Here is a 23,076-nt window from a genome sequence, read left to right as displayed (position 1 = left end):
GGGAGGAAGGAAGGAAGGGGGGAAAGAAGGAAGGAGGAAGGGAAGGAAGGAAAGAGAGAGGGGAGGAAGGAGGGAGGGAGGGAGGGAGGGAGGGAGGGAGGGAGGAAAAAATGAAGGGGAAAAGAAGGAGGAAGGGAAGGAAGGAAAGAGGGAGGGAAGGAGGGAGGGAGGAAGGAAGGGAGGAAGGAAGGGAGGGAAGGAAGGAAATTCCTAGAAAGCCGAAAAGGGGACTAAGAAAGAATCACAGCTTTCTCCAATACATCTGACTTGAGTGAGTACTTAAGACTCAGGAGAAAAGAAACTAATTGTTTCACTAACATGCTTTAGCTTCATGTCAACCACCCCTGGAGTAACTAGTCCCCAGCACCACCTAGACCGAACCTCCACAACAGAACAAGGAATGGTTCCTGCACTGGGGTAGATCACGCTGCACTTCAGGACAGAGCTGGAGCAGAGGGGAGGTACCTGCCGTTTCTAGGGCTGGAGCAGCAGCCAGGAGACAGTCCACTGGAGACTGTGAGCCCCCGACTCTGTCAAAATCAATTAACACTTAAATCAAATCTCAAGCTCTCAGACTTGTGCAGTGCCAAAAACGCTCCGGGTTTGTAAAAGCGTTACATCGAATTTGGCCGAGGAGAGGAGAGAGATTAGCGACTAAGGGAGAAGAAGGGATTTGAGAAGGGTTTCAAAAATAACCACCTCAAACCAGCAAGTAAAACAAGCAAAGTGGCTGACCGGGAACTCTGCCCCAGGGGGACTGCTGGATGGAAGCTATTTACAGAACCAGCTGGAAAGACACTGCAGCTGGCTGCAGGGGACAGCAATCAGGCAGCCAACCTGCCCCGGTGACCAGACCTGCCACACCCTTACAACCGCCCACACAGCTCTGATGTGCTGGCCCAACTTCAACATCTCAGGCCGGTACAAATAACTCAGAAAATGGACAACAATTGAAAACGCGCTTTTCGCAAACTATAGTATACACCAGTAAAACGGTCCAAGCTGAAAAGTTAACCTAAGAGTCCTTCAGTTACGAGTACAGTTTGTCACTTTAGCATCTGGGTATTGGAGAACATGACATCATGGTGGCTTCCATCATCAAAGGGAGAAAGAAGACACGGTGAATACAGTGAGAGCTTCCCCGGCTCCTTAGAAACGAACTGCTCCCATACTGACTCCAGTAGAATTAGAACCATTGCTTCTAGCATAGGTTGAGCTCACTTTAAGATCTTAATGAAAACATCTGGTATATTTGTTCCACCAAAAAAAATCCTTTCTGACAGAGCTATGACTAACCATGGAAACAAATCTCAGAAGCATTTGCTAACTCAGTGTTTCCTGAAACCATCAAAAGAATTTCCACAGCTTTATACAAAAACGAGACTGTATGTAAGGCACTGGGAATACTTTTGATGTTATACACAAAGATGTGTGGGCATATCAAACGAAAAGGGGTGTGTGTGTGTGTGTGTATGCGCGCGCATGCACGTGTGTATGTATGTATGCACGCACACATGTGTTGTGTGTGTGCACCTGTGCATGCATGTGCATGTGTGTACATGCGTGTGTGCGTGTACGTGCTATGTGTGCGCGCATGTGCGTGTGTGTGCACATGTGCATGCATGTATGCGTGTGTGTGTGCGCGCGTGCATGTGTGCATGTGCATGTGTGTATCCAGTTTCCATTCCCAAAGACTCTCACACGAATCTACATTGCTCTGCCCTACACTCCAGGCATTAGTACATATCATCCGTACATTAAACCAACCAACACAACACTAGCCCGTCACCTCCTAATCACGGTAGCTGATTAAATCCGACGCTGGCTGGAGGATCAGCACCGGTTCTGTCCACCTCTTCCGGACTGAGGACGTGACACTTGGGTTGGCTCAACAACCCCTGCTCTCATCGAAGAGGCCACTCCCAGGAGGAAATGGCACGCGGAGGAGGCAAGGCAGGAAAATGACCGAAAATGATTAGTGATGGACTCCTAAAGGCATCACAGACCTCTGGATCAAACTGCACTTAAAGTCCCCAGCACACCTCACTCCTCAAGGTTTCTGGGATGTGAGTCCCTGAGCTCCCTTTACGGTTGAAGTACGTGCAGTTGGATCTTCCATCTCCATCAGAAAGCATCTGACATTGGATCCAAGCAACTGGTGCCAGAGCAAAAAGGCTCAAACTAGCTGAGCTAGGCCATGCGGTGTGAGGTGGAGGGCACAGGAAGTACACATTTTAGGCCAGCAAGATCATATTTGATATCTGTTACTGGAACCACAGGCTGAGCCGGGCAGGCCCTGGGGACTCAGATCTTGTAGCTGTAACACTAGAGAATTTGAATTCAGGGAATTCAGAATACCAGAGCCATGTGTCCATGACACTGGCCTGTTTGAAAGGACAGCAAGGCAAGAATTTTCCGTTCGCTGCCCGCAGCAGTCGAGCCAAAGCCAACTGTTTGGTTTCTGGTGCCTGAGAAAGGGATAAGCCCTCCCACTGCAAAGAGGTAAGAACCAGAAGGTACCACAAAACTCCGTTTCTTCCACCATCAGACAGCTCTCTGCAGGGAAGAAGCCACGGCCAAGCGACACACTCTCAGGCCAGGTTCTAAGGCTTGACAGGATTTTCAGTGTGTGTTACAAGTCTGCGGAAGCAAGTCAACCTTGCAAAACAGCTACATTTTTAAGGAACAATAGCGCCAAACTCTTGTTGATCGTGATGTACGTATGACTGTTTGACTCTTGCTGACAACCAGCCCTGGAGACTTCTAACTCACAAGAACTGTGTAAGTATGAAAGCCTCGCAAAGTCTCTCTCCAGTGCTCACTCGGGAGACCGTGGCAGACAGATGCACAAAAGAGACCTTCTTGGAGAACAGTGGGTGGCAGTTTTTAGTCACACAGGGGACACACGATTTTGTCTGGGACATCTTACTTTCCTACGTTTGGGCAAGATAAGGTGTATGCGAAGCCAGGTATTTCCTGCCCTAACAAGGCTCAGGCAGGCAATCGAGAGTTGGACCCCACAGTAAAACCCTATCCCAAACAACAAACTAAAATCTGATCCAAGCCGGGCGGTGGTGGCGCACGCCTTTCATCCCAGCACTCGGGAGGCAGAGGCAGGCAGAGCTCTGTGAGTTCGAGGCCAGCCTGGTCTGCAAGAGCGAGTTCCAGGGCAGGCTCCAAAAGCTACAGAGAAACCCTGTCTCAAAAAAACAAAACAAAACAAAACAATTGATCCAAAAAGAAATGTATGGGGACGGCTGAGGTCCAAAGGAGAGCTGATCTTGCAGGTGCTACTGGGCACGTGGTCCTGTTCCCACGTGCACCTGATCTACCATTTAAGGAGTTTCCCACTTCAGACTTGAGTGAGTGACTTCTGGCAGGTCTACACGCCCCCATCCCAACACAGCGGGAGGAGGGAGCACAGCTTGTCCCCAGCAATCTAACCACATGGGGAAGGAGGACAGCAGATGGCCAGGGCCACGCTCCCCATACACAGCATCATGGAGACCACGTGGCCCCTGCGGTGTGGCTCCCGCGGCCCAGCTCTGGCCTGTCCTTTCTCTGCAGTTCTGAATACGTGCAGCCTTCAAACCAAATCCTTGGCGGGCATAAACTGAACGGACCTAATACACAGTATCAAACCGTTTTTAGAGTTGATCGTTTGATGAAATCTAACCTTCCTGCCTAACTTGATGAAAGCCATCTATAAAACGCAATGCCTGGGGGGCCCCATCTGAGGGGCCACAGGAGCAGGGCCCCTGGATCTCAGGGTGCGCGAGTCAGTAACCAGCTCACTAACAGGCACTAGGTGACTCCATGGCCACCTGAGCTTTTCACAGTCACTGTCCATGTCTCTGAGGCAAGTGCTCCTCCATCCAGACCTGCTCTCACCTCGAGCACCTCCAAATGACTACTGCTCTGTTCAGGGTAACTAGTTTGTTTCCTGGGAACCTATAGAGCGCGAAACACAGCTAAAAGTACTGAGAGCATCATTTCGAACTGCCTTTAAAATCAAAAAGAGACCTCGTTGCTCGTTTTCTCACTCCTCCCACTCTTCAGCTGGACGTTGGGAGCTCAGTCCAGTGCTTTGATTCAGGTCTCTGCCTCTGTTTCCATCAGTTGCTGAACAAAGGTTCTATGGTGATATTTAAGATCTTCATCAGTCTGACTACAGGGCAAGGCCAGTTCAGACACCCTCTCCTTCCTCTATTGCTTAGGGTCTTAGCTGGGGTCATCCTTGTGGATTCCTGGGAATTTCTCTGGTGCCAGGTTTCTTGCTAGCCCCATAATGGCTCCCTCAGTCAAGATATCTTTTTCCTTGCTCCCATCTCTGTCCTTCCTCCATCTCAACTATCCCGTTCCCTCAAGTTCCCTTCCCCCTCCCCTTCTTCCCTCATCTTCCCCTTCTGCCCTCCCTACTCTCCCACCCCCAGGCTCCCAATTCTGTCAGGAGATTTTGTCTATTTCCCCTTTCCAAGTGGATTTATGTATGTTTTTCTTAACACCCACTGAAACCATTTACCTGAGCTAATTAATGGGAGCTCACCAGCTCCAGCTGGACAGAGAAGGAAACAGCATAGGACCAAACTAGTCCCTCTGAATGTGGGTGACAGTTGCATGGCTGGGGCAGACTGTGGGGCCATTGGCAGTGGCACCAGGACTTATCCCTACTGCTTATACTGGCTTTTTGGAACCCATTCTTTTTGGATGGATACCTTGCTCATCCTAAATATAGTAGGGAGGGCCGTGAATCTTCCCCAAAGCAATGTGCCTTACCCTCTCTGAGGAGTGGATGGAGGGGGGGTAAGTGGGGGGAATGGGAGGAGGAAAGGGAGGAAGAACTGAGATTGGTATGTAAAAATGAAAAAAGATAGCTTGTTTCCTTTTTTAAAAAAAATAGAAAATAGAAAAAAGAAAATAAAAAGAGAATAAAAAACAAAATCAAGAGAATATAGCATGGGATCCTAAAGCATCCCATGGCCACTGTAACCTAACAGCACAACCAAGTCGTCTACCCCACTGCCCACAAATATTCCAAGCTAAGGACCGTGAGACACACTGTAACTGTGACAGACGGCCACCCCTGCAGCTGTCAGTCACGGGAAGAACACTTGAATCCCACCATTCGATATCCAAGCAGGAATACGGAAAGTTATTTCAAATTAAAAAAAATCAACAGTAATAATTAACAAGAAATGGAAGCTAAGCAGAAAAATGACTCATCTTACCGCCCCCACGACGGACTGAGTTCTTAGGGGAGCACAGGCAGCAACGAGGACCACTTTCTGCATTTGAAGGAATGTGGACGAATCCGAGCTGACAGTTCAGTGCGCACCAAGATTACTAAGTCACATTGTTTTAAATCTGAAACAGGCACTAGAGCAAAACCAAAACTACGCTACCAGTGAGAAAACACGGAAGCCCTCTCTGTAACTCAAAGAGGACATTTAAAACTCACCTACTGCAGCATCCTCAGCAGGGTGCCCCAGAGGCAAGAGCTACAGGGGACTTGCTCACAGTACCAACCTCTTTAATAGACTCTGGTTCCAGTTATTAACCTCCACACATCGTGGTCCTGCCTGCTGACGGCCTTTTCTAGAAAACCAGCTCTTCCCGCCGAAGAACCATGTCTCATTCTTTGGTATCCCCCAAAGTCTACGGCACTGGCCCTTGGATGCGCCGGGCATTCAATAAAACACGACCAGAAAACGCGAAGGCAGATGGCGGCTGGGGGCTGAGTCACAGCGCAGAGGGGATTCTCGACAGCCGCCCCTCTCGCGCGTGTAAGTCTGGGCACAATGAGGAGGCAGAAGAATGATGACCGCTTCAAGTCACTTTGAGGATGGCTCCAAAAAGAATCACAACACCGACAGCAGGACAGGAAACGCGGCGCAAGGCTTCAGTGACGTCACTCAGGCTTTGGAGAGTGACAGGCAAAACACAGTTAAGTCAGGAAACCGGGCCAATAAGGCAAAACTTCACGAACAAAATAACTCTCAGCAAATCTTCAAGGCAAAACAAAGGCAAGGGACAAGCCCAAATCTGCCACGTGGTTCAGAACCTAACAGGAGCGACGCACTGAGAACTGGAATTCCCGGCCTCACCGAATATCATCTGGGGATAAGAGATTAGATGCCCATTTATCCAGTTCCAGAAGTACGTCCAGGATGAATCCTGTTGAGATGCTGGCAATGCGCGACCAGTTAGGGGCACAGTGGCGGGCACAGTGGCAGCCACGTGATCTCTCCACTCTTCCCCCATGCCATGCCCAAGAGACAGAGCCCAGCAAGAACGGCAACTTAACGACCCATTTTTAAATTTTTAATTACAAGTATTTAGTGTGCATGTACGCACACCAGGGCACACATCCAGAGGTCAGAGGGCAACTTGTGGGAGTCTGCGCTCTCATTAGACTGTGTGGGTTCCAGGAACGGGACTCAGATCACCAGATCTAGTGGCAAATGCTTCCACTCACTGAGCAATCTTACCAACCCAAATAGTCCACTGCTGACATTTCAAGTGACCTCTTATGTGCCTAAGAGAAGTGTGTACCCACTATAAAAATAAAAACAAAAAATAGAAAATGCAGATGAACAAAAAGAAAAAACAAATCAAGCTTGTTTTGGCCTAAATCCTTAATTTGTTAGAATTTTTACAAAAAGCTAGACTCATACACTTCATTTACATATATTTTATTTCGAAAAGAAAAACCTTCTTAGCAGAGAAGCCAGGACCTCACAACTCTTGTCTTAGTCTCCTCTGGAGGACCCCCGACTCTAAGCCAAACCCCACACAATCTATAACATGCCAAGGCTCCCAACAGGGTCCAACAGCACCTTCAACCAGACCACCGCTAACCAGGCCATGCCACACACTGGCCCGAACAATGCCAGCTTCCACGGGCCTGGAACCAGGACACACAGACCAGTCAAATAGCAGCAAGCGTGGGAGATGCTGAGAACAGGGGTTCACATGGGGAGCCTTGCAAGGGACACCCTTCTGAAGGGAAAAGTGGGGCTGGTGCTGATCACGTGGGACCAAGAGCCTAAGATTCCAGGGTTGGCTCCACTTAAGAGCCCCGGGAGGGTCAGCTGGGCTTCCTGACTTAAACTCAGCCCGATTTAGTCTGGTAGGAGAAGTTACTAGGCCTAGGAAGGCGCTCCAAGGAAGCCAGCTGGTAGGGATTGAAAGCTTGTGTTCTCCCATCAGAAGCTTTGTCCTCCACCTCTGCAGCCCCAGAGGGGAGGCCTTTGGAAAACAATAGCTTCAGAGGCCATCAGGAAGAGCATGGTGGGATTCCTGTCTTTATAAAACATATAAATGTAAGTGAGGAGACACCAGGAAGTTGAGTGCCTGCAAGATGGCGGCTTCCGGAGCTATGAGAAATGAATAAATATCCTTGGCTCGAGCCACTCTGCCTACATTGTGCCACAGCAGCCCAGGCACTGACACCCCAACGTCCCTCCCTCGCTGCCTCGTTAAGTGGGCCTCCCCGTTCCTTCCCTGAAGACAGCAGGCTGCCAAGGTTTAATAAGTCAGGCGGTGGTGATGCACGCCTTTAGTCCCAGCACTCAGGAGGCAGAGGCAGGCGGATGTCTGAGTTCGAGGCCAGCCTGGTCTATAAAGTGAGTTCCAGGACAGCCAGGGCTACACAGAGAAACCCTGTCGGGGCGGCACCTGCCTGGGCAGCTGGCACACAGGTTGTGGTGTGACGAGTAAATCCGCATTTTCTTCTGCCCCAAGCACTCATCACCTTGCCCTCCGCCCCCTGACGACAGGAGCTAAGCCTCCGCGGATACACAAGAACAGCTTTGAGTACCCACAACACAGGACACCTGCTCGGGATTCGACACCTGAAGGGCAAATGACATAGAAACTGAATTCTTTAGGGCGATTGACTCAGGCCCCACGGTTCTCCAAAGGCGCCGGGTTTGGTGTGTCACACACCACACCGTAGGGTGATTTCTGCCGCACACTGCATGTGACAAAGTGGGCTGGCGTGCGTGTGGGACAAGGTTCGGAGGGTACTAATTTTCACTCCTACCGACAGGCTTGCTAAGAGAAACATATGAGCGGTGCCTACCCCCTGCATTTACGTCACGGGTTATAGTTTGCTGCCTTCCCGGTCTTTTATTTCATTGTTAAAGTCAATCCATGGGGAAAGTGTCCCCACCTCCAGTCTTTCTCTGAAACCTTCTGCTAAGACTCAGGGACTATTGGTTGGAGCGCTGTCGTTAGACTCGAAAGCTAGGGAAAGAAACGGGCAAGGCCTCAGGGCAATTTCCACAGAGTCAAGCCGTTTGCCTTGTGTTCTACCCCTGAATAAAAACACAAAGAACATTCACAGGCAGTGAAGATCAGATAGATATGAATAAGAAATGGAAGTAAACAGAGAACTACAAATGTCTGTCTGCCTGCGTGCCCTGAACGCGGCCACCAAGCCGAAAGCCCCGTGTAAGAAAGAGTAAGGGCTGTGACTGTGGCGTTATGGTTATCGAAGGGTTAACACACCTCCCCCCTCCAGTGTTTCTGCAAAGCCAGAAACCAGAATCACCACAGACCAACCAATGTCAAAACTGCCTTCCACCTGAGCGTGGAAGCCGGCTTTATCGACAAAAAGGGGCCTTAGGAGTTGCTGGCTACTCAAAGCCAGACAGGCCGCACGGGCCTGGAAAACGGCACCTCGGCTCTGCTATTCATAAAGAGACAGAGGTTTGGGAGGCTTTTTCCAGCTGTGGAAAATGAATAGGATAAACATATCATCCAGGCTAATTAGACGGATTTTTGAGGTTAAAAAAAAAAAAAGTGGCGGCGGCTGCTGCTGCAACAGTGAAGGTTTTGGATTACTAACCACGCATCTTCTGATTGAAGAGAAAAAGTCGGCTGACAGAGACCTCCCGTCCCAGGCAAAACCTTCTCAGAGAGAAAAACGCGCGATCCCAGAGCCCTGCGCTCGCTCAGTCCTAATGCATTATCCACCCTTTGACCTAAGTCCTAAGCTGCCAAGCGCGTCCCCGCAACTCGGAGGGAAGAAGTCCCCGCTGCGCACTGCACGCATTGCACAAGCCTGGCAGCGACCGGTCACCTGCCACGTGACCCGCGGACATTACAACAGGCTGCCATCTGCAGAGTTCATGCTTGCCCCAGTAAAATTAAGGGACCACAAAGAAACGGTGAGGAGAAAGAATCGAAAACACTTAAATGAGTTGACAGTTTTGTGTTAGGCCGTATTCATAGCTACCCTGGACCACAGGAGGCCCACAGGCTGTGAGTGAGGCACAGCTGGGCCCATGAAGGACCCCCAGATCCAGGCTTTGCGATCACAGACTCAGGCCGGAAGCCAAGGGAATGCATTCCAATTACTGATCCCCAAACTCAGGATGAGAGGAAGGTGTACTGAGATGGGCAGAGATGAAACTCCCTAAATATGGCTTCCTCCCTTCCCAGAATGCTTCTCCTCTTTTGACCCTAGCAGCTCACAAGCTCTCCCCACCCTGTCTGACGACGATTGTCCACGTAACTACGTGATAGTCTCCTCCTTTGAGTTCTAGGTTTAGTCTTGGTTAGTCTCAGCAGCCAAGGAACAGGATCCAGAATTGCCTGGGAAACGAACTTCTGGAAGTGTCTGAGAGGAATTCCTAGACTGGTTTTATGAGATGGAAGCCCACACCCTTGGGAGTGGCACCATTCAAGACTTGGGGTTCAGAGCCGAGCACCAGCATCCACAGCTCTCCAATTTCTGACTGTGGGTGCGGTCTTCTCGGCGACCTCATCATCCAGGGCATGACTTCTCTGTGACAGAACACGCGCTTGGGACTGTGAGCCAAAGAAACCCTCTCTTCCTTCTGTCGCCCTCGCCAGTTGATTTGTGACAGCAGGTAAGGAACAGGAGGAAGTGCAGTCAGTACACAGACAGACAGACAGACAGACAGACAGAGACAGACAGACAGACAGACAGACAGACACACACACACACACATGTACACCGCCCCCCATTACTTCCCAGAGGCAGGTCTGCTGAGTGATGTCAGGAACATCACCAGGGGACATCTCTCCAAGGCTCACCCAGCAGCAGCAGCCGGCCTCCCCACCCCCACCCCACTTCTTTGCTTCCCCACAGCCCACAGAAGCATCCCTCGCCTTCTGCAAGCTCAGGAGGTCTGGAGAGCTAGTTTTAAGAGAGAGCCTGCAATCATGCTACGCAACTCACACGAAGCCTTACAAGAATCAATGAGCTAACGTCTGCGGGGCTACGAGGCCTGCGGGACAGGGGGAGCCAAACGCCAGAAACCGCTGTTCCATCCAGAAACACAAACTCAGCTGTACAAGAGAATGTGCTGATTATAACCCACAGACTTCTCGATCCGTTCCCTCAAGGCGGATAAAAAGATTCCAAGAAGTCAAATGTTTAGATTGGCGAACCTGAGCCCCAGGAACCCCGGTATGAATGTAAAACTGCTCAAATGTAACTGGCAAGCTGTCAGCTCTCGTGGGCCCACAGATGCCCTGAGTAATTATTAAGCCGAGTGCAGCCGCCGGGGAAACCAACTTCCCTTCCAAATGAATCCACTTATTAATCAGAAGGTCCCAAGCTCGTTTGGTCCCACAGACTACAAACCCCACCAAAGTCCTCCAGCGCCCGGCCAGCTCTCGCCCTCCGCTCAGACCACCTGTCAAGCTCAAGGGGCCACTAAAGGACGAAGGGTGCTCTTCCACCAAATGCCACCCCAGCCCCTCCGGTCCTTTTACAGCTTCATCAGCCGATACGTGCAGACCCAGAAGATCCAAGTTGCAGATCCAACTCAGTGTGACAGGGATACCTTAGGCACAATGCCACCCCCAACCCTCAGTTTCTCCACAAAAGAACATAGCCCACTGTCTCTCAAGTCCGCTTCTATAGTCCCCCCACCCCCACCCCCACCCCACCCCCGGCTTCTATCCCTGCAGACGCGACCAATTCTAGAAAGGCTGAGTCCCTTCATTTGAGGAATTCTAAAGAATGTTTAAAGAAACAAAAAGTCAGCAAATGCCAGTCCACAAAAATCTCAATGACATTTTCTCAGAAGCTAAGGGAAGCAGCTATTTTGGACCCATCATGGAAAAAATGTATTAAAAACCTAACTATAGACAGACTGCGCAGAATAAACAGGATGGCCCCCAACACGCAGCTACCCGGGCAGAGGGGACACAGCAAGACTCTGTGCGTTTACAGTCGTCCACACAATAGCTGCCCAAAGGACATCCTCTATCTTTAGAAATCCATCTAGTTATGAGAGCACTTCGTTATGAGATCAAACTACAAAATTACATATTAACAGAAATAGGAAAAGTTCCTTCCTTACCAGAGCGGGCCTCAGGCACGACTCTGTAGCTGGGGTGAGAAAAGGCCTTAGGAAAGAAATTCAGAGACTCCCTGAGCTGTCAGCTCCTAAAATAAAGTCTAATAAACTATGTAAACAAAGGGAGAGATGTTTATACATTTACATTAGGATTTCATGGATGTTTATTAGTTGAAAGGCGATCAAACAAAAATAGCTAAGATATTCCCCCCGAAGACTCCGATAATATAAATTCAGAAGGCAAAGCTATTCTGTAATTTGAAAAGAATTTTTTTAAAAAATAGCTAACTCGCTGCAATGTGTTGCTTCACGTGAAAGTTGTGTAAATTCAACAACAGTAATAGAATTTGGAAGCATTTTCTGTATCAACCTTCAGGTCTTTCCTCTTTGTAATATTAACTTTCAGAGGCAAAGCGATCATGATTCTTATTACCATGCTGTGCCGTCTTTATCAAGAACCAAGGGAACAAATGGTCATTAGAGCATGCCGTAATAATGTTTCAATGATGTCAAACGTGTATCCTAAAACCTGTGTTTTTACAAAATGTCCACTTATAGACGTTAACTAAATTTGAATGACAATTCTGTCAAACTTCCAGATGATCTACAGGTAACAACAGTTACTTCCCAAGAGCGTAGGTCACAGGTTCACTTTTCTCCTTGAACACAGCATACCTATTACGTTACACAAAAACCCACTGTTAAGGTAAATCTGTTTGCCTATACAAAGAGTCACAAGACAACAACCGTGTCCCCCAAGGGACAATTTAGTAAAAAAGGAAATGCCTAGGAACAAACTGGACAGTAAAATCCAGATGAGAAAAAAGTTCACGTCCTGTACAGGCCCTTCAAGAAGCATTCTCAAAACACATGAGAACGCGAACCATGAAATTAAAAGGCTAAACCCTTAAAATGGACGGTTTCGCCATCTACGTGTTTAATAGGTAGTTAGAAAAACAAGAGTCATTTTTAAATGACGTAGGCGTAATATCCCCCAGTTTAGAAGGTAAACTGCTTACCAACGTTTCCCCTCCATGGTTTCCTCCACCGAGTCAGTCAGCCCTTTAGCACTCAGCTCACAGGCAAGCGAGGGACAAACATTCGTTGTGACGTGAGAACACACTGGGTACAGCAAACACAACGAATGTTGCGCATGCAGATAAGGGGAAAGTAGGTCGATACCAGGCTGGCAGAGGCGCCCAGAACACCCACTCAGGGCTGACCTTCATGATGGACCTGCTGTCCGTCACCCACTGCGCGAACAGGGCACCGCGCCTGCGCAGAGCGCAACAAGACAAGAGACCTATGTACCGCGTCCAGGCATTTGCAATCAAACTGAGTCAATGATTAAGAGCAAAGTAATCAATCAACAGTGTGCGCACCACGCAACCTCTTCAGCTTGAGACGTGGAATACAGAGATTAGATTTACATTTACAATTAGCGTGGTTTCTTGCGGGATATTAGTTTAAGACGTGCTACATTCAATTACCCTGCGGAACGTTTGTTCACTGATGCTAAGATGTGCTTGCTGCATTCTTTGATGTGACATTTGTTTAACTCTGCGAAGCCAGGTTACTGTGCCTGACTAAAACACCTGATTGGTCTAATAGGAAGCCAAATGGCCAATAGCTAGGCAGAAGAGAAAAATGGGTGGGACTGCCAGGCAGAGAGAATAGATAGGAAGAGAAATCTGGGAAGAGAAGATGAGGGAGCAAGAGAAGGAGAAGGAAGAAGGCATTAGGGGCCAGTTACTCAGGACACAGCCAGTCACAGAGGAAGAAAGAAAGAAAGATCCATAGAATAAAGACAAAAGCCCAGAGGCAAAAGGGAGATGGAATGATTAGAGTTTAAAAAAAAAAAAGCTGGCTAGATAAATTGGGAGCATGGGAACCCTGGGGGAGGGTTGAAGGGGGAGGGGAGAGGAAGGGAGGGGAACAGAGAAAAATGTAGAGCTCAATAAATATCAATAAAAAAAATCTTTCTGACTAAAGAACCAAAGGGAAAAAAAGAGAGCTGGCTTAGAAACAAGCCGAGCTAAAGCCAGGCATTTGTAAGAAAGAATAAGTGTCTGTGTGTTTATTTGGGGAGCTGGGTGGCGGTTCCCCAAAAGGTAAAAGAGAAAACAACAACAACAGCAACAACAGCTACAGTGGTTGGCGTGCACACACAGATCAGAGAAAAATGGTCAAAGTCGACCTCGATGACCTGGATGACAAAGGAGGACCTGTGACGATCACAGAGAATCTACACACTAAGAGTAAACACACGTAACAAACACCATGTAAGATGGCAGCAGAGGAGATAGCCCAGTAAGGCCCAACCAGGCAACAGAGCTGAGAAAGGACTGGGAGTCCAGCTAAAGAACCTTGGCTGTCAGAGCGGTGGGAACAGGGGAGAGCCGAGGACCATGACAGCGTCAGCTATGGTGTCCACACTGCAGGGCACAGGCACAGGGTCACCGGTGGTCGGCCTGAGGAAATGAGATGGCGACAGTTGCTACATACAGAGGATGGAGACTCACCTAAACACCTCAGAACAGGCACATCCTCCCGCGCCTGTAACAGAATGCCCGAGGGAATCACATTAGAAGAAAGGAAGGTCTGTCTGGGCTGGTGGTTCCGAGAATGTGGTCCATGGACACATGGTCCAATGGCTTTAAGATTATAGTGACCGGGTTCATCATGGCAGAAGCTTGTGTTCCCATCGTGGTCGCCAACAACCCCTCCCAGCGGTGCCTCGGGCTGCTAAACTAGCCTTTAACACGTGGGCTTTGGGCATTCATTTCAGATTTAAACTACAGCACAGACAGCAAAAAAATAGGACTTAGCTCACGGTCTGAGTTCGTTGGGACAATGACTAACAGGGAGGGCTGCTTTGTGCAGCTGTTACGCACTGCATTAAAAGCAGGCAAGCCACGGGGGTGGGGGGTTGGGGTGGACAGGCACTAACTGCAAAAAGAGAGAGAGAGAGAGAGAGAGAGAGAGAGAGAGAGAGCGCACGAGCTAGCAGCAGGGACTCCAGCTGGGGCTCCAATCATCTAGCAGCTTGGGTAGAGAAGTGAATTGATCCAAATGAGATGAGATGAAGAAATTAGACAATTAAAACCCAAGAATCTTACCCATGGTGGGGTGCGAGCCTGGCCTACACAGGAAGACCTTCCTCTCCCCTCCCTCGCCTCCACCCCGAGAGACAGGTTTTCCTGCTTCTGGCTGGGCCTGGAAGTCACTACGTAGCCCAGGCTGACCTCAGCCTCCCAAGGCCTAGGACTCCAGGCTGTGCCACCACGGCTGGCACACGTACTGCCTCCAAAGCCGTGGCCCAGACAGTTAAAGAAAAGAACGCTGGCGTGCTCTTCAGCTAAAAGCGGAATGGGTCTCTCTGAACTACATCCGGCCGTCTTTACTCAGCTCCAAACGTATAGCTGCGAGCGCTCGCGTCGCTTAAGTACAAAAATAACACTTCAACCCCGCAGCCTAGCGTGGAGTCGAGAGCGCCAGGTCACGTGTCAGGCCAGAGCCGGGCTCTTAAAGACTCGGAGAATAAACACACACACTGCTAACTTAAAAACACGGCCGAGTTTCATACTCCAGAACTTTCCATCTTTAAGACTGCCGACGGAGGCAAACACTGCCCGCAAAGAGAACATCACACTCTACAAAAGGCTAGAGAGGAGCTCCGCAAAACGTGGGTGTCCTGACTCGAAGTAGCCCAATAGGAAATCCATGTCTTAGTCTCCATACCTGCCCTGAAAACAGTACGGTCTTTAGCTCAGTAGAAGAGCATGTGCCTAGCGTGTAGGAAGGCCTCGGGTTCAGTTCCTAATAGTAAGGTGGGATGGGGGAAAGGAGGGCTCAATCCAAATGACATAAGGCCCAGGTAAATTTTTAAAAAGCTATATATGACCTTTAATGTAGAAATAATACCAATATAGTAATATATATTCATATGTGTGTATACACACACACACACATATATACTCATGTGTGTGTGTGTATATATATATATATGTACGTGTGTGTGTGTGTGTGTGTGTGTGTTGTCACAGGGTTTCTCTGTGTAACAGCTCTGGCTATCCTGGATCTCACTCTGTAGACCAGGCTGTCCTCGAACTCACAGAGATCTGATCCGCCCGCCTCTGACTTCCGAGTGCTGGGATTAAAGGCATGCGCCACCAGCACCCCACTATATTAATATATTTCAACAGACTACTGGATGAAGAAAACCATCTCATCGCTATGGTCTGGCTATGGCTTATCCCAGTCAACATTCACGCTGAGGTTCCACTGCCTGGTGTAGCAATGCTGAGAGGTGGCGGGGCTGCTGGGAAGTGATTCGGTCATTAACGGCTTCTCCCAAGACTGGGTCAGTCCTGCAAAGGGCAGGCTGTCACGCAGCAGGATCGCTCCTGTTTCCCCCCTCTTCTGTGTGGGCTCACGTGCCTTCCACTTTCTGCCATGAATCAAGGAGATGCTGGTGCATGCTCTTGGATCTCCAGAACGACGGATGAGCTGGAGTAAAACTTGGAAATAAATCGTCCAGCCTCAGTTGTTCCATCACAGCAAGAGAAAACAGTAACAGTGATCGCAAGTCTAAGACTCGCAGACACATATCAGAAATCCATCGTTTCTAGTGAGCATACACATCAGAAACCCGGAACAACCAGCGCTTAGCGTTTACTCCTATGGCTACTCTGATTCCTTTATTAATACGCATGCCTGGGTATCGAGCTCAGCAAACAGGATCTTAATATCTACAAAGCTTTAACCCTCTATGGCCATATGTATGTGTCTGTGTGTGTATATATATGTCTATGCATGTGTGTGCGTGTGCTTATGTGTGTTAGTGTGTACCTGTGTATATATCTGTGTGTATATGTGTTTATGTGTATTTATTTCTGTATGTGTCTGTGCATATGTGTGTCTATGTATGTGCTTGTGTGTGTGCATCTGTGTATGTGTGTCTATGTATGTGTTTGTGTGTGTCTGTGTATGTGTGTTTATGTATGTGTTTGTGTGTGTGCGTCTGTATATGTGTGTCTATGTATGTGTTTGTGTGTGTGCATTTATGTACGCGTTTGTGTGTGTCTGTGTATGTGTGTCTGTGTATGTGTTTGTGTGTGTGCATCTGTATATGTGTGTCTATGTATGTGTTTGTGTGTGTGCATCTGTGTATGTGTGTCTATGTATGTGTGTGTCTGTGTATGTGTTTGTGTGTGTGCGTCTGTGTTTGTGTGTGTGCGTCTGTGTATGTGTGTCTATGTATGTGTTTGTGTGTGTCTGTGTATGTGCTTGTGTGTGTGCATCTGTGTATGTGTGTCTATGTATGTGTTTGTGTGTGAGTCTGTGCAAGTGTGTCTTGTGTCTATGTATGTGTTTGTGTGTGAGTCTGTGCAAGTGTGTCTATGTATGTGTTTGTGTGTGAGTCTGTGCAAGTGTGTCTATGTATGTGTTTGTGTGTGTGCATCTGTGTATGTGTGTCTATGTATGTGTTTGTGTGTGTCTGTGTTTGTGTGTGAGTCTGTGTAAGTGTGTCTATGTATGTGTTTGTGTGTGTGCATCTGTGTATGTGTCTATGTATGTGTTTGTGTGTGTCTGTGTTTGTGTGTGTGCATCTGTGTATGTGTCTGTGTGTGTGTGTCTGTGTATGTGTTTGTGTGTCTCTGTGTGTCTATGTCTGTGATTGTGCATCTATATATAAGGAGAGAGTGTGTATGTCAGTTATAACATACCCACTGAAATAATTCTGCCCACAGATTCTGCTGGGATTGTACACCCACTCAACCTAATTTTAACTATACTGGCCTCCTGAAAAGAAAAGGAACTCAAAACTGAACTCTAGAGGGAAAAAATAAACTTGTGAAATAGAAGGCAAATTCAAACACAAATTTTTCCTGAACCTGGACCTCAAGTGATATTCCCATGATGCTTTTCTTTCTAACCACAAACCAAGGAACACAGTAAGAGAAGCCACGGGCCCAGGGTCCCATGAAGGTCCCATGCTACCAAGCACAATTTACAGTTCACCTGACTGGAACACTAAGCATCTGCCACAAGAGATGGGGCTGTGACTAAAGAAGAGTTGAAGAGAGACCGATGAACCCGAGTTCATGGTAAGAGCCAAGAGGCACATCTACAGAACTTGGAAAGAAATGAGCGAGAAGCTGCCAGAGGGGCCAGAATGGCCGAGAGAGCAAGATGGTCAGCAGGATAGAGGCGCAGGCAAGGGGTGGGGGGGTCATTGGGCTCACAGACCATGTATGTTGGCTACATTTGTTTTCTCAGAGTTCTCAGGATAAAGCCATCAGTTCCAGGACCATAAAATGTGACTTTCTTTATCTATCTTTGGAGAGGTTTTTCATGTTAAAGGGGAAGACTCGAGTAGACCCTTGGAAGAAGGAATAAAACTCATCTTAAAGGGGAGGACTCGAGTAGACCCTTGGAAGAAGGAATGAAACTCATCTTAAAGGGGAGGACTCGAGTAGACCCTTGGAAGAAGGAATGAAACTCATCTTAAAGGGGAGGACTCGAGTAGACCCTTGGAAGATGGAATGAAACTCATCTTAAAGGGGAGGACTCGAGTAGACCCTTGGAAGAAGGAATGAAACTCATCTTAAAGGAGAGGACTTGAGTAGACCCTTGGAAGAAGGAATGGAGCACTGGAGAGGAGGCTCAGCACTTGAGAGCACTGGCTGCTCTTCTGGACCTGGGTTTGATTCCCAGCACCTAGAGAGTGGCTCACAACCATCTGAAACTCCCATGCCAGGGATCCCATGGCCTCTTCTGGCCTCTTCAGGTACCAGGCCCAGAGGTGGTACACAGACATATATGTAGGCAACCATCCATACACATTACATACCTACATGCATACATGCATATATGTATGTGTACATACATACATACATACACATACACGCATACATATGTATGTATAAGAATACATACATACATATGTATAAGAAGAGATGAGAGGTAAGATCAATCAAGAGATGACCTAGTGGGAATACAAGGCAGCCCTCTGTAAGCCATTCAAAAGGCCTTAGAAGTGATCTTGAAAAGCCTGCCGACATCTTGGTTTTGGACTTCTAACCTCTAGATTAGGAGGAAATAGGGCTGCTATTTAAGCTGCCCTGTGGCATTTAGTTATGAAAGCCCTGGCAAACTGACAGCACCCCACGGCCCCGTCTAGCAACTGCCTGTCTCTTCATCAGCATCCAAGGTCTCTGTCAGTCTACCCTGGAGAGGCACCGCCCTCCTCCACACACGCCTTAAAACCCTCTAACAGCGTCACCATGCCACGGCACCCACTTCTTAGAGCCACCCCTCCAACAATGTGGCCGCTCCTACTGCCCTGACTGATAGCTCCGCCTTCCTCTACCCACAAAACATTCCACAGAGTCCCATCATCCACCTTCTTCTCATCCCAAACTCTAGTCGAGTAGACAAGGTTTAATCCAATCTACACCGCAGCTAGGTATCAAGATTCCTTTATCGGGACCCCAGGCCCTGACTCCTCCCCGGGCTCCAGCCTGGCAATCAACAGTGCAGTAAAACTTTCTCCCTTCCTAGACAAGCTACACATACCAAAGCGACCCCATCTTCTACAGTCCTGTCTGTGCTAACATCGCTCAAGCCTTAAATGGGTGTTTTACTACGCTTCAACTCCCCTTGCCCCTCCAACCCAGGATGGAAATCTTTAGTCACCTCATTCTCTGGCTCTACTGATAGAAAAATCATCCAAAATCTGAAAGATGTTATAGTTACCAAAAGGTCATCCACAGGAACATTGATGATAGGAAACCAGTGATGTGGGATTTCCCTCTGTAGGCTGTGATTACCATTCATGAATAAAGAAACTGCTTTGGACCTATAGCAGGGCAGAACTTAGGTAGGCAGGGAAAACTAAACTGAATGCTGGGAGGAAGGAGGTGGAGTCAGAGAGAAGCCAGGTAGCCCAGCAAGAGACAGATGCCCAAACTTTATCTGGTAAGCCACAGCCTCGTGGCGATACACAGATTAATGGAGATGGGTTAAATTAATATGTAAGAGCTAGCCAATAAGAAGCTAGAGGTAATAGGTCAAGCAGTGATTTAAATAATATAGTTTCTATGTGGTTATTTCAGGGCTGAGCAGCCAGGAACCAACAAGAGGCTTCCTTCCTTACAACAACCAATCCAACTGCCCCCAAATAAAGGAATATGCCAAAGAAATTACAGCGCCCAGTGGAACTCTGTGCTGCTGTAAAATTATCTGAACAATGCTGCAGCAATCTCACTATACCGAAATGACCAGGGTTTGAGGTGAGAAATCTGATCATTACATATAATACACAGTGTTACATGTAGCAAAGTATCTCACTGAATGAACGAACATGCACAATTACATGACAATTCAAAATAATGATATTGCAAACCAGGCAGCAACAGACAATGTCCTCTGTGTTGATGATTATATGTCTAAATGGATACATACAGACTAGAAAGGTTCACTCAGAAATGACTATAGTCAACAAAAACAGGGTCACATGTATCCCAGGCTGACCACCAACTCATTATCAAATTCAAGATCAAGTCCAGTGATGACTTTGAGCTCCCGGTCCTCCTGCCTCTAACTCCTAAGTGCTGGGAATACTGGCATGAACTACCTACCACATCTATATTAACACAGTGCTAGAATCAAATCCAGGGCCTCCTGAATAGTAGAAAAGTACTCTACCAACTGAGTGCCGTCCCAAACCCGAGAACAGGCTTAAAAATAGACTTTATTGATTCTTTTATCAAAAATGTGTTTTATTAATATTTTAATAATATTTATTTAATACTAATACTAATTAATATCAAAAATATATTTTGATCATATTTTCCTCTCCCCTGACTAAATTATTCCTATCTCCCTAGCCCAACCAACTTCATGCTCTTTCTTTCTCAAAAAAGCGAAATAAAGACAGAAAATGAAAATCAAAACAAATTTTTTAAAAAATGGACAAAAGACAAAACAAAAGGAAACCAAAAATGCACATAAGACAGATAAACAGATGGATAGATAAATGATAGATAGACAGACAGATGATAGATAGATTAGACAGACAGACAGACAGACAGATAGATATAGAGAGACAGATGATAGACAGATAATCATAGATAGATAGATGATAGATATATAATCATAGATGACAGACAGACAGACAGACAGATAGATAGATAGATAGATAGATAGATAGATAGATAGATAGATAGATAGATAGATAGATAATCAGTTTTGTGTTGGCCAGCTACTCATGAGCCTTACCCGGAGTGCAGAAGGTTCACACACCCAGCGACACTCCACTGGAGAAGTGTCCCTCTCCCAGCAGATATCACTGGTTACAGGCGGGCCTTTCTGTCCACTTCCCCTTCTCAGGGCTGGGACTCCATCTGGCCTGAGCCTGTGCAGGTCAGGATGTGCCGACACAGTCTCTGATGAGCACCTTTGGGAGCCCTGCTTTCCAAATGCTGTGTGATGTTCTTAAAGACCACTCTCTGATCTAAAATATCCCAGAGAGGTCTCATAATCTCATACACTGTCAAGGGTTTGGGGACAAGTTGGACGGTTACTACCGAAGTCCTGAATCCCTCCAGCTGACATTCTACTCCCTCGCTACATTGCTGCAACCCCAGCACAAACTCCCATAAAGGCGGCTTCCCCTACACCCGATTATTCTTAGCGATGCTTGGTGTGAGACCCTCAGGGCATCAATCAAGGCGGACAGTTCTGGTAAGGAAAGCTCACCAGGCACGAGCTGGGGCTGAAAACTGGAAAAGATCACCCAGAAGGCCAAGGTGAACCAGGTAGCCACTGGCAGCCCAAAGACTGCTGGGACAACACAAACTTACTCAGGAACTACATCCCAGGGCCACTGATACCAAACAGGTCAACCCTCAGGTGCAGGATGGTACAACTTGTGTTCAGCTCTTCCCCTGCATCTGGCTTTTGGTTTCAAATTGCCAAGGAAGAACAAGCGTGAGTTCCTGAGGTCTCACGCCTTAGCCTTGCCAGGCTCTGGGGGATTCAACGTCACAGAATCAGAGTTCTGGAAACCAACCTGCAAGGCCATGCCATCTCCTGCGTGGCTCTATAGCACCCACTGAGCAGCACAGACAGACAGACAGACAGACAGACAGACATCCCTGCACTCGTGGCCACACTCAGATGAAAGAACTATTATGAAGAAATCTGAAAAGCAATAAACCCTACTATGATTGATCATATTGATCCTGCTGCGGGTGCAACAGACTCAAGACAAAGGAAGAACTAATGTTACATTCAAATTCCAGGTGACCAACAAAGACCAGAAAAGGGTTTCAAAAGCAGGCCTTACTTCTGGTCCTTTAAACCAACTCAACTGCATGCTCCCTGAAATCAGCAGGATTCCTCGAGTCAGTAACTCTTCCCCAGACGGACGCCAGGCTACACGGCAGCTCTCCATCTACCTCTGAGGCCCGGGGGGATTCTTTTGAGACAGTACTAGGACCAATTCCTGTAGATAAACTTCCCAGAATAGAGCAGCTCTCCGTGCACGATTCCAGAAAAGCGAGGAACACGAGAGAGGCTGGGAAACTTGATGGGCGGGGCCGTGAAAGCAACGAAAAGCGTTGCGCTCTTTGAGGCAACTTATCAGATTTGGCATGGTCCCTTTGTGAAAATCCACTGGGTAATTTTCCAGAATTCTACTCCACCAGTGTGGAAAAGTTCATACTTTCTGATACGGACACCACGGTGGCAATGCAGATGAACCCCCAAGGAAATAGGCAGAGAGAAACCCAAGCCTGGCTCCTCCTTTCAGAGACCAACCTGGAAAGACACCAAGACACCGGCTGCTACTGGAACCTTACGCTTAATTAGTTCATAACCTCCCTCGCTGGTTCTAGGTGTGACTGAATAAAGGGCCACGGTATAGATGGTGAAAAGTATTTTGACCGTGGCATAGGAAACCAAATTTGCTCTCTGGGCAGATGCACCGTTCCTGCGTGACAGCAAACGAGAGACAAAGCCGGGAATTCAAAGAGAGACACTCAAGGGGGAAAGGGATGGGAGAGAGCAAAGGAATGGCAGGTGAGTAGGGAAACTTGGCGGGAACACAGGGACCAAGAGGGAAAATGACACCAGACATGACTCTCTAAGAAAGAGGGGCTCCCAAAGCGCACAGCCCACCTGCTAACGTCAAAGGCTTTCTGTCAAGGCTGCCTGTGCACAGCCGAACACCATTGAGTTTCTGCAACTCTTACACACCACGGGGAAGCGCTCCACTCGCGGATGCTGCAGCGCCAGGAGGCCCCGCGATCCTTAGGCCGTGCCTCAGCAGGCAGCACTTGGGCAAAGGCGAGCTTTGCCTCCCCTTCTCCCGTGGTTGTGTGACGTTATCAGTGGTCAGGGAAAACACACTAAAAGGTAACAAACAATAAAAGTGCCGCTGTTCTACTATCCTAACAATCGCTGTCCGTAATTCTTCCTCTGCCGGCTTCCTTTGCACACACACATCGAAGTCTGTGCTGCTTGCAATTTGTACACACGCCTTGGATTCGAACAGATCTGAATATCTGAAGGAGGAGTAGCCTTAGGAATCCGTTCTCCAGAGGACGGAGCGACAGGAACTAACATACAGTTCTTGTTCTGGGCTGACAGTACCCATGCGCACGCACACACAACTCACACAATCCCTACGACAGCCCAGACAAGACTCTGTGTCACAGTCTGGAGACAA

General features: G+C 48.0%; 1 protein-coding gene across 5 annotated transcripts in view; it reads right to left on the bottom strand.

Moving 5' to 3' along the window:
* Myo1b (myosin IB) overlaps positions 1 to 23,076 on the bottom strand; it is a 164,423-nt gene that overhangs the window by 129,800 nt on the left and 11,547 nt on the right. For 3 of the 5 annotated variants that reach the window (XM_087902376.1, XM_087902377.1, XM_087902378.1), the window contains exon 1: positions 12,359 to 12,501. The exons of the other annotated variants lie outside the window; for them this stretch is intronic. The gene's annotated coding sequence lies outside the window, so the exon portion shown is untranslated. Of the gene's footprint in view, positions 1 to 12,358; positions 12,502 to 23,076 lie in introns of those variants that run through there. 5 annotated transcript variants of the gene reach the window in all.

This window comes from Myodes glareolus, chromosome 27 (assembly GCF_982192425.1).
Source record: "Myodes glareolus chromosome 27, mMyoGla1.1, whole genome shotgun sequence".
Lineage (NCBI taxonomy): Eukaryota > Metazoa > Chordata > Mammalia > Rodentia > Cricetidae > Myodes > Myodes glareolus.
This window is presented reverse-complemented; position numbering and strand designations above follow the sequence as displayed.